This window comes from Antechinus flavipes, chromosome 2, assembly GCF_016432865.1.
Source record: "Antechinus flavipes isolate AdamAnt ecotype Samford, QLD, Australia chromosome 2, AdamAnt_v2, whole genome shotgun sequence".
Lineage (NCBI taxonomy): Eukaryota > Metazoa > Chordata > Mammalia > Dasyuromorphia > Dasyuridae > Antechinus > Antechinus flavipes.
Window position 1 is genome coordinate 272,973,729 of NC_067399.1, and position 11,309 is coordinate 272,985,037.

The window sequence follows — 11,309 nt, forward strand, 5'->3', positions numbered from 1 at the left end:
GCGTGCGCACTTCAATTGTGCTTTAATGGAATCTAAGAGTATCAAAAAGTGAGGAAAGTATGCCTTCTAGACTTGGAGAGGGGGGGTTATCCTACACAATGACATAGAGAGGGGAGATCAGGAAGAAGCATCGTTTTGACTGAAACCATTATCCTGGGACTGTCCCTGCTTTCTCAGGGGTCTGTTTTTAATACTGGACAGAAGTTCACTCAGCACCGATTCTCTCCATCCCAGCATCCTCCAGTGTTTGCTAGCCCCCTCTGACTCCACTATCAAGGTCAAAGAACCTTCTTAAGAGATTTTTCTGATTTGCTATGAGATCTGATATTTAAGAGGATATAATCACTAAGTCACATTTATTTGGAATTTCCAAGTCAGAAAGACTCAGATTCAAGTTTTGCTTCTGGCATATACTGGCTAGATGACCCTCCATTAAACCTTTCAGTGCCCCAGACTACTCCCTAAAGTGTAGGTAACAGCAGAATTTCTGATAAATTGCTGTTTGGTAGAGGAAACTTTTTCACCTAGAATTCCCAACACCAATAAAATCACAGCTCCTGGTGGAAAAAAATTAAGAAATAAATCCTCTGGCACTGGCAGGGATTTTATTCAGATTAGAAGCTGAGAGTACAAAGATGGGCACGTTTGCTTTCAAAAAGGTTGCAATTTAGTTGAGAGAACAGGATGTAGCCATTAAAAGATCAATAAAAATACAATAACTATTTTATGGAAACCTGTGAAACAACCCAACTCTAAAAATGCCCAATAAATGGTATGGATGATAAACAATATAACAGTTTGGTCAAGAGAAGGTTCAATCACCAAGGACTGGGAAAAGTAAGAAATTGGCCTCAAGGAGAATTTAATTTAGGTCTTGAAAGAAGGGTGGAACTTAATAGAGAAAATTGGGGAAGAGAATTCCATACAAGGAGATTGGAATGGACATATTATCTTCATGGACCAAGAGCAAGCCAATTTGGGAATATGATAAGGTTTTATTGTGAAATGATGAGTTATAAAGTTAACTATGCAAGAGAAGAGAGGTTGCAGAGGGCCTTGGATATCAGGCTAGAGTTTTGACTTTGTTAAATCAGCATTGAGGAGCCAATGAAGGATTATCTCATTTTATTCTCACAACAACCCTGGAAGGTGGATGCTATTATTACCCCTTTTTCACAGATGAGGAAACTGGAGCAATGGGAAATTATAACTTGCCCAGTAAGAAGCTAAAGCCAGATTTGAATTCAGGTCTTCCTGGCTCTAGGCCCAGTGCTTTTGTATCACCTAGCCATCCTGATATCATAAGCAAAATTGTTGTTTGCAAAGCACTATTTTCAGACACAGGAGGCAGCTTGATATAGCTAAAAGATCCGGGACAAAGAAAATGGTCAGGAGATTGGAATCTGCTTATTTTTTGTGTAACTTTGGGCAAGTCACTTCAGTTCCCTGGGCCTCAGTTTCTTCATTTGTTTAAAAAAAAAAGGATTGGATGTCTAAAGTCCTTCTTACTCTAGCTTCTAACTCTAATCTGGCAATAGTCTCCAAGATGGTATGATGGGTATGCCAGCATCCTCTCAGATCAACTTTGATTCTGAGACTAAATGAGACACTTGAAAGCTATGCACAGGATAAACTGGAGATAATTAAGGGGAAATACTAATATTATTCTTTCAAAGGAAGCTGAGACTTGAAAAAGTCAGGGAAGGTAGAACATGTAGATAAAGACAGAGAGAGTTCCAAGAAGGGGATGCCAGTATCACTGGATTTCAGATTTTGAGAAGGAGTATAAAGTATAAGGATGCATGTAATAAAGCCAAAAAATGGATTTCATATTTGATCTCAGAGGTAATAAGGAGTTATTGCAATTGATTAAATATGGGGCTACAAGGTCAGACCTGTGATTTAGGAAGATTACTTTGATTGCTGAGTGGATGGTGGACTGGAGTGGGAAGAGATTCGAGGAAACAAGATCACTCAGCAGGCTATTGAAATAGTTCAGGTATGAAACGATAAGAGTCTATGCTAGGATAATGGTACTGTGTCAGAAAAGAGAAGAGAACTATATGAGAGATATTTTGAAGGTGAAAAAAAAACAGAACTTGTTAATTAGTTGGATGTGGAGGGTGAAAATGAGGAGTCAAGGATGGCACTTAGAGTGTAAGTTTTGGTGACTGCAAAGATGATGGTACCCTTGACAATAATAGGGAAGTAAGGAAGAAGGTGGAGGGTGAAAGGAGGAGAAGATGGTAAGTTCATTTCTGCATATGTTGATTTTAAAATATCTATGAGATAACCAGTTTCTGGAATACTTCTGTGAAATTTTTTTATAAGTCAAAATTTTCCATGTCCCAAGAATCCCTGAAATGTGGGTTCACTTGAGGTTAACAAGGTAATTTGTCTTAAGCTCTGATTCAGGTCCTGGAAGAGTAGAAGAAAGAAACTTGAGTGAGTATATCTTTCCTTATACTTTCTTAGTAAGGTACCTACTATATCTACGCTGGTTTTACAAAACACACTCCAAATCTAACCTTTATGTAAAGACAATATACAATCTCTTAGATCCAGGACTAAGAGTTCTCTTGAAATTATAGGAATGATTCACAGTTCAATCTCACTGTTGGGAAGATCTTGAATGTTTTGATAGAGGACAATGAAGGAATGGAGGGAAAGCCATAAGATATATAATGTCCACCAGACAAATCGGCCTCTAACTTGTGGATGGCTAGAGCTGAACAGAGCAGATTAGAGACAGGAAAGTCAGGAATCAAACAGAAGTTTAATTTAAAAGTGAGAGAAACAGCTTGCAATTATGGAGGGATCCAGACACATGCACCAGGGCTCTGCCCCTCATATGGTGACCAGAAACAACATGGGGAGATCTCAATACTTATACCAGGACTAAGAGTCCTCTTGGAAATTATATGAGTGATTCATAGTCCATTCTCACTGTCGGGAAGATCTTATATGTTTTGATGGGAGAGAGGAAGGGGTGGAGGGAGAACAAAGAGATATATAATGTCCCCTAGACAAACCAGCCTCTAACTTGTGGATGGCTAGAGCTGAACAGAGTAGATTAGAGACAGGAAAGTCAGGAATCAAACAGAAGTTTAATTTCAAAGTGAGAGAAACAGCTTGCAATTATGGAGGGATCCAGATACATGCCCCAGGGCTCTGCCCCTCATATGGTGACCAGAAGCAACATGGGGAGGTCTCAATATTTATACCAATGATTTTGCAGTGAGCTGTAGCCCTGACAACGAGGAGTAATAACAACAATGTGACAAGTTTGATTCGTAGCAGGCTTTGTGACTGGAACTTGTCCAAGCTCAGAGAATACCTGGTTCTGATCAAATCAATACAATAATTATATGATTTTGTCAGAGGGAGAGATCATCCAGAAAGTAAGCACAAAGGATTGCTGTTATGCCAAACTCAGGGCACAGCTTGCTTGCCAGACTTTAGCTCTAGGAAACAAGGTGTCTCTTGATATCTTGACAATAAAAACCAACAGATCTGAATATCAAATTAGGAGTCATTTCAATAGTTTTACAGGCCCCAAGAAAGAGAAATGAGCTTTATTGTCTTATTCATCCTCTCCAGGCCTGAACTAGGAGTCTGTCTAAAGGACCTTAGAAAGACGAACAATACTTGAGCACTATCCTTGATCAAAATGACCACTTTTAAAGAATTAAAGTCAATCAATAAGTTACTCAAAGAGCATTTTAACACACTATGTGAAGCAGTTAACATGAGTCTCTTGCTGAAGCTAAGCCAACATTTTTCTGACAAAGAGACAGTAACTCAGCTAGCTTTAACTTCTGGCCCCATTCATACTCATCCATCTTTAAGAGGGCTTTACCTCTGGCATCCAGAGCTAAAAGGATTAATGATCTGGATAGCTGAAGCAAGTTGTCAATATTCCAATAACAAACTAGGACTTTTTGTGTATGTTAACACCTGTGCCAACAGCTGAGCCAAAAATAATATAGGCTATTAAAGAAAGCAGAGAGTGGGTGTGGGGAAAGGAAGATAAGAAATAGAGACTAGAACGACCAATGGAGATTAAAGTTTTACCTTCCACCCTAAAATCTTACAACTTTTAGCCACCTAAGTCCATTAGAAGGCAAAATTAGGAGTTAAAACTGAGAATCCCAGTCAGAAGCAACCAAGGATATCATCTAAAGTGAGCTAAATGGTGCAATGGATAGAAAATTGCACTCAGTATGAAGACCTGTGATCAAATTCTGCCTTATGAGGCAGAATACTTTTTGTGTGACCTTGGGCCAATGACTCAACTTCTTTCTATAAAATGGAATAATAATAGAATACCATTACTATGAGGATAAAATGAGATGACATATATAAAGCACTCTTACCTTTTTTCTTTTTTGGAGGCAATTGGGATTAAGTAACTTGCTCAGGGTCACATAGCTAGGAAATATCAAAGATCATATTTGAACTTAACTCCTCTCTTCTTCAGGGCCAAGTACTTTAAATCCACTGTACCTAGTCTAACTGGCCCTTTTATTATTCTTCAGTCTAACTGATCTGACATATGGAATGCTCTTTGCAATATGTCAATATTCATCTAATCTTCCTCCAATGATGGGGAACTCTTTAGCTTCGAAAACAAGCACTTCTATTTTCTTAACTGCTCTAATTATTATAAAACTCCTCTTTCTTTCAAATGCATTTCTGCCATACTGTGATTTTCTGACATCAGTTGTAGTTCTATCTACTGAGCCACATGTTTATTCCCTCTAGCCCATGATGATAAGCCTTCATATAGTTGAAGTTGGCTCTCACATCTTCCTTTCCAGACTTAATATCATTGCTCCAGTTTTTTCCAATCATCCTTTTATGGCAAGATTTCAAACCACTTCCCTGTTAGTCAATTATCATCTATTAAGCACCTACTATGTGCTGCTAGGCATTGTGTAAATTTGGGGATACAAAGAAAGGCAAAAGACAGTCCTTGCTCTTGAGGAATTCCTAGTCTAATGGCAGGGATGAGAGAGGGACAATAACATGCAAACAACTATATACAAAACACACACACACACACACACACACAATAAATAGGAAATAATCAACACAGGGAAGGCAGTGGAATTAAGAGGGATTGGGAAAGGCTTCTGTAAGAAGTATGATTTTTTAGTTGGGACTTAGTTGGGAAGTCAGAAAAGCCAGGAGAAAGAGATGAGAAGGGAGAATATGCTAAATATGGGTACAGCCAGTGAAAATGCCAACAACCAAAAGATGAAGTACTTTCTTTAAGGAACAGCAAGGAGACCAGTATTATTGGAATAGAATATGTGGGGGGATGGGGATGAGAAGAGGAGGTTTTGTATAAGGATATTGGAAATAATGGGGAATGAAGGCTAGATTGCAAACTCTGAACAATAAATAGAAGATTTTATATTTAATCTTGGAGGTGACAGTGCCACTGGAGTTTATTGAATATGGATGTGATATATTTGAGGTTGCACTTTAGGAAAATCACTTTGGCAGCCAAATGAAGAATGGATTTGGAGTGGGGAAAGACTTGAAATAGGGAGACTCATCAATAGGCTATAGCAATAAACCAGGCATGAGGTGATAATAAGAGCCTATATCAAATTGGCAACAGAATCAGAGGAGTGAAAGAGACATATTAGGTGTTGAAAAGGTGAAATGGATGGCCCTTGACCTGGATTGGATTTAGGGACGGTGCCTAGGAAACAGTGAGAAATCCAGAATGACTCCTGGGTTGTGAGCCTAGAAGACTAGGAAGCCGGTAGTGACCTCCATAGTAATAGAGACATTTGGAAGAGATAAGTGTTTATAAGAAAAGATAAGGTTTTTTTTTGGACTTATTGAGTTTAAGAGGTTTACTAGGCTTCTAGTTCAAGATAAATTAGAACAGGCTGTTGAAAATAGACTAGAAGTCAGCAAAGAATTAAGTATTGTATAAATAGATTTTGAGAATCAGAGTTGACATATTCACTGAATCCATGAGAGCTGATGAAATCATCAAAAAAAAAAAAGTATAGAAAAAGAGAGAAGAGATCAGAACAGAGCTCTGTGAGACACCCATGCTTAGCAGGCACAATCTGAATGAAGATCCATTGTAGCAGATAGAGAGGGAGAAGTTGGATAGATAGGAGAACAGGAAAGAATAATGGCCCAAAAATCTAGATATGGGAAAATGAAGACGATTGAATAGTGTCAAAGACTGCAAAGAGGTTAAAAAAAAAAAAAAGATAAAGACTAAAAAAAGACACTCGATTTAACAACCTTGGAGAAAATATTTTCAATTTGATAATAGAATTGGAAGCCAAATTAAGAACGGAATAAGGAGAAAGGAGGTAGAGATACCTATTGTTGACAGAATTCTCAAGTAGTTTAGTTATTGGGGAGGGAAGGACCAAATGAGGGTTTTTTTTTTTAAGATGGGGGAGATATGGATAAATTTGTAAGCAGTAAAAAAACAGCCAATAGAAAGGGAGAGATTAAACATAAGTGAGAGAGTACATAAGATGATAGAGGGAACAAGTTGCTAAAGAAAGATTGGGGTTAAATGGAATCAAGTGTGATAGCAGTAGGGGGAGAAACTGGAAGTTACAATGAGTATTAAGGAATATTCCAACTCCATTACTACAATTACTGAATTGAGGGAAATGAGTGAAAGTACAACCAGTGCTAGAAAGGGTAGCCAGGGAAATTGTGTCATCAAGAGAGAGCCAAGCCCCAGTAAAAGTCAGAAGATGGAAGGAGTTAGAAAGGAAAAGATTTAAGATGAAAGCAAGTTTGTTACTTATAGAGTAGGCATTTCACACACTTGGGCTCAGTGGAAGGATTAGGTTGGGACTGAGTGACACTTTGGAGGTGTCATTAAGGATAATGAAATTAGGTGGGGATTGGGGAATGACACTCGGATGACGACTTAGAAGGATTCTGAATTATTGGGATGTGAAGAGTATAACCAGGTTGATTAGGAAGGACCAAGTTGGAACTTGAGAATCTAATCAGTAAGTGAAAATTTTAAAGTGATTTTTATCATATAAGGGTAGAATTCCTTCAGAGCCATGAACATTACATTTAAGTGATCAAGAACTTAGAGTAGAGGAATGATGACACTCTCCTTTTCCAAAACAAGAATTTAGGCTAGAAACAAAATGATGTCAATCAGTTCCCATAGAAAGCTTTGTGTCTTTAGATAAAGCTGATCCCTAAGAACTGGAAAGGAAGGAGGCTCCTGAGCCTCCTTCTATTGTGGGTAAGGGGAAAGAACCCATGTCAGGGAAATGCTGGTAAATATTAGTTCTATATCTACCACCTCTTGGTCGCAAGGACTAAGGTGCTTCTAGAGTCCAACTTTTTAAACTGTGCTAGGGTCTCGTAATTGAGTGTAGAGGCCATGAAATTATAGTTTATTATCAGTAAAATGTTTGATTTCTATACCTATTTTATATACCTATATACCCAGAATCACGTTAAAATTTCTCTGGTAAAAAAGAGTTTTGAGTGGAAAAAGTAGAAAAAGCCCTGTTGTAGAAGATCACCAACCACTTAGATTCTTATAGGGCTTTTACTAGATAGTCCTATTGACATTGGAAGTACCAGAAAGAAAAGGGATAGCAAAAAGAATTATAGTCTTCCTAGTCAAAATGTCACCATAATGAAAGAAAAGAAAAAGAAAAAGAAAAATATGGAGGACAAAAGCCAAAGATACCAACCTTTCCTTCCCTACTTCAGAAGCCAAATCTCCACAGTCTTGTTCGTGTATTGGGCAATGCCAAATGTTTTCAGTCACTGTGGGTCTCCTAATGCAAGGTAGTAACGATGCACCAGAGCAGCACCAGGAACACCAGAAGCACAACACAGATGATGGAACCTCTAGTACAATTGCAATTTTCCCCTAGTAGGAAGTGCTAACAAGGATTAAGAACAGTTCCAGGAACGTCAGCCCCACAGCACATCTGGCACAGTCAATAATTCTGATCGTGTATCAGGACCATCCATAGTAAAGCAGCTAAAAGGTACTGGCCTCCACCTCCTGCATTCATCCTGTCCCAGGATCTCAGTTGATACTGAGGCTCCTGCTATATCAGTATCCACTCTACATTCTCCATCCCACTTGCCAAAATTCCCTAGAGGGAGTGCTAACAATGAGTAAGAACAGTTCCATTTTATGTTTTTAGGTGACCTGAAAGCTTTTTAGGAAATCGTGGGGGAAAATTTGTAAAAACCTAATCTCTAACGATTAGATAAGGAGAAAAGGCCATATTGTCAAGAAGCAAGAAGTACAGGCACAAATGCTTCCAAACAGATCTAGAAAACACACGAGACCAAATGTAGATAGGAAAATGCAGAAAAACTCCTAGTGAGTCATCTGTCCAACCCAGATTAGCACAAACAGACAGAAAATTCTGCAGACAAGATCTGGCCAGGAGGATACTGCATATGGGAGCTCAGAAAGCTATTCTGCCTTAGGGCAAGAAGAAGTTCCAGACTCATACCAGGGAACTGCATGCAGAGGATACAAAAAAAATGACAATTTTAGTGCCCACCAGAATTGACAAGAAGAGATCAGTACCTAGGAATAGTGTTCCCAAGTAAGCAGGTCCCATATGGTATAACAAGAAAGGACCTAGTTGAGAAACAAGCAGAAGCTTATTCATTGGCTCAGATCCAAAGAGTTTTGAAGCTTGCAAAAGAATTGCCAGGTCAGGAATCCCAAACCAAAGATAAGCAAAGGGGACAATTCTATCACTCTGATCTGTCAAAGCTTTCCTGCTGGCTGATAAGAACTGAGTCCAAAAGCATTCTGTTGTTTTTCAAGCCAAGCCCAGGTCAGGAACTTGCAGAGATCAGTCCAGGATGACAAACTATGCCCCAGATTAGATCATTTTGGGAACACTCTTTGCAGATCTCCAGCCTATCCCTGAGTTCTCAGAATAACACAAAACTCAATACCCAAGAATGATACAGCAGCACAAGTCCAGAAGTGTACAGAGCCTAGAATTAATGTCTAGAGTCAGAAAATAGACTTAAGAAATGAGCAAAAAAAAAAAAACCCATAAAGGACTATTATGGTAGCAAGGTAACTTGAGACAAACAGCAGATGAAAATTACTCCAAAACATGTAAAGCAAAGCTTAGAAAAATACAGAGCTTGGGCCCAAATTCAATGCATTCCTGAAAGATTAAACAAGTTTTTAAAAAAAAATTCTAAACGAAATAAGGACACTTTAATCAAAAATCGAAAAGGAAATGAGAGCTTTGGGATAATTAGGAAGGGAATCAACAATTTGTCACAAGAGGTGCAAAATCTTATTGAAGCAATAAACTCACTAAAATTAGAATTTATTAAAAGGAATATAAGATGACAAGAAATATCAAAAAAAGTCAAAAGATGAGAGAATAAAAGAAAATGTAAGGTATCTTACAGCAAAAACAATAAACATGGAAAATATATCAAGGAGGAAAAAAAATTCAACAATCATTGGACTATCTGTAGCTATAAGCCAGAAAATAAATAACATTTCAATAAATCTTAAAAGAAAATTTCCCAGATCGTTTAGATTCATAAGACAAAGTGGAAATTGAAAGAAATCTATTAGTCACCTCCTGAAAGAAATCCCAAAATGGAAACTTTGGAAATTATAGCCAAAACACAAAAGTTCCAGGTGAAAGAAAAACAAAACCAAAAAAACAAAAAACAAAATACTACATGCAAAATTTAAGTACCCAGGAGTCGGAATTATACATGACTTTGTGGCTATCACTATAAATGAATGGACAATTTGGAACACGATATTCCAGAAAGCAAAGCAACATTGAGCAAGCTACTGGAGCATGGGAAGAGATGGAGGTAGAACAGATCTTTAATGAAATAAATGACTTCCAAATATTCCTGATGAAAAATCCAGAGCTTGGTAGAAATTTTGAAGTTCAAAACACAAGTCAAAAGAAAGCTAAAAAGGTAAACAAATAAGCAATGCTATGGGACTACACAAGGGTAAATTTCATGCTTCCTAATAGGAGACAAGATACATGTATCCCTTATGAAACTTATAAGGGGGAATCATATAGGGAGTCTGATTAGCCAAAAAACCTGGAAGTGCTTCTGTTATGTCTTAATGATCTTAAGAGAAGAATATAAAAAGAGGGGAAGCTGAATACACTAGGGGCAATTTCTGGGACAGAGAAAGGAAGGTTAGGGAAACAGGACACACAAGTAGACATCTAAACAAGCAAGAAGGTTGGAGTAGGAAACAGGTGATATTTCAACCTCATTTGGATCACATTCAGAGTTGGGCACAGAAAAGCTTTTCATACAATAGAGAAATTAGAGGGAAAAGAAAGAAGGGGTGAATTAGAGAATGAATAGATTAAGGGAGGGAGTAAGCTTGTACAAAAATATCTGTAGCTCCTTTTAAAGTGATAAAGAATGGGAATCTGAAGGGTGCTCACAAATTGTGGAATGAATGACTAAACATATTCTGGTATATAAATGATGGAATTGATGGAATATTGTTGTATTTAAAAAATGAAGAAAATTATTTCAGGGAAACCTGAGATTTGTATGAACTGATGCAGAATGAAGCAAACAGGACCAGGAGAGCAAGGACTATGACAACAATATGAAAAAATTAGTATTTCAAATCAGCATGATGGCTAAATATAATTTCCGAAAGATAATGATGAAACATTGTTTTTTTTCTTGTGACAGACTCAGTGAAAGGAGAACTTTGAGGTAATAGGGGGATGGGAAGGAAAGGAACAAGGTCAGTGTGAAAATTTATTTGACTACACATATTTAAAACAGGAAATTTTTTTCTTTGACTTAATTTAGAGGGAGGACTAAATGGGGAGTTAGAATATAGATTTTTGCTAAGTGAAAATTACAAATATAGAGGAACTATCAGTGTGGAAAACTGCATATATTGACAAGACACAGTATATGGAGTTTAATTTGCTGCACTTTTCTTTCCCTCTTTTTTCTTTATTACAATGATCCTGGGGAAGAGGAAGGGAAGACACATCTTCAGAAATAACAGTGATATAAAGCCAAAAGATAGCAAAAAAATAAACATTTTAATCTAAAATAACTATTAATTCAATAATACTTTCAAATTAATTTGTACTTTGATAATCACAATAGCATCTCCAAATATTTGAAAAATAATTATATATAAGGGCAGCTAGATCGCTCAGTGGACAGAGTGCCATACCTGGAATAAGGAATTCTTGAGTTCAGATCCCACCTCAGACACTTACTAGCTGTGTGATTCTGAGCAGTAATTTAATTCTGTTTGTTTAACT